This window comes from Lissotriton vulgaris, chromosome 1_1 (assembly GCF_964263255.1).
Source record: "Lissotriton vulgaris chromosome 1_1, aLisVul1.2, whole genome shotgun sequence".
NCBI classification, from domain to species: domain Eukaryota; kingdom Metazoa; phylum Chordata; class Amphibia; order Caudata; family Salamandridae; genus Lissotriton; species Lissotriton vulgaris.
In genome coordinates this window covers 255942142-255943164 of record NC_141685.1, presented here as the reverse complement: position 1 = coordinate 255943164, position 1023 = coordinate 255942142, and the positions used below count along the sequence as shown (strand labels likewise).

General features: G+C 39.2%; 1 non-coding gene across 1 annotated transcript; it reads left to right on the top strand.

Moving 5' to 3' along the window:
• The first annotated feature begins 321 nt into the window (after positions 1-321).
• Positions 322-393, top strand: TRNAD-GUC (transfer RNA aspartic acid (anticodon GUC)). The gene has a single exon. It is a non-coding gene; the product is annotated as a tRNA-Asp (tRNA).
• Positions 394-1023: the final 630 nt, after the last annotated feature.

Below are 1023 nucleotides of genomic sequence, written 5' to 3'. Positions count from 1 at the left end.
TTCCTGGTGCCGGGTACACCAAGGTTGCAGGGGACGTAAGAGAGATTGAGCAATTCATTAAAGTACTCTCCATCATAGCTGAATGAGCCACTGTGTTTTCAGATTTTCAGTTGAATTTGCCATTTCAGACATTTTATTATAGCCTTTGCGTGATGCTTTTTAATTGCAGCGTTGCCCTGTGAGAGTAAACATTTCTTTTTTGGGTCTTCACAGTCTCTGCATAATGGTGGCGACTAAATAAACATTCTCTATAATAAGAACTCGGACGTCACGCTCTGTTCGTTGCAATGAGTAAACATTTGAGCAATGTGCATCAACAGCTCCTCGTTAGTATAGTGGTCAGTATCCCCGCCTGTCACGCGGGAGACCGGGGTTCAATTCCCCGACGGGGAGGTGACAACGTTTTTTTTGCATTAAAATGTGAATGTTTTACTTCTATTTGATTAGTGTGTTAATTTATATTGCACTATGTTTGTGACATTTACACATTAGCAAACAAGTTACATTTAACGAAGAGCAAAAATGATGGTTACTTCTATCTCAGAACATGGGAGTATCTGCTTGCATTTTACATCTTCATGTTTGCAACAAAGGAGGTGATCTATCAATGCTGCACCATGTGCAGTGGCTCCAGGATTTGGTGATTTCCCTTTTTTTTCATCTGTCTTCACAATTTCTTATAAATACTGGTCAGATGGCAGCCCTATATTTGAAGGGCCAATACCATCCGATATACATCTAATGTTAATGGGGGGAAAATCACTCACCTGCCTGGCGGCTTAACTGTCTTGTTGCAAAACACCTCTTGTGGACCATACTAATAACTTACAGTGGCCTTAGAGCTTTATTGTTGCTCTAATTAGCTTACCTCTCAATTAATTGCTTGCCTTCCTTTTATTGTTCTTGTCCTTGGCTTGGTGAGTATGGTCTTTACCATACTTTTAATTGGCTGACATGTATTCAGTTAAATCTAACTCAATTCAATTAATCTCCATTTGGTTTATCTATACTACTATTATAAAG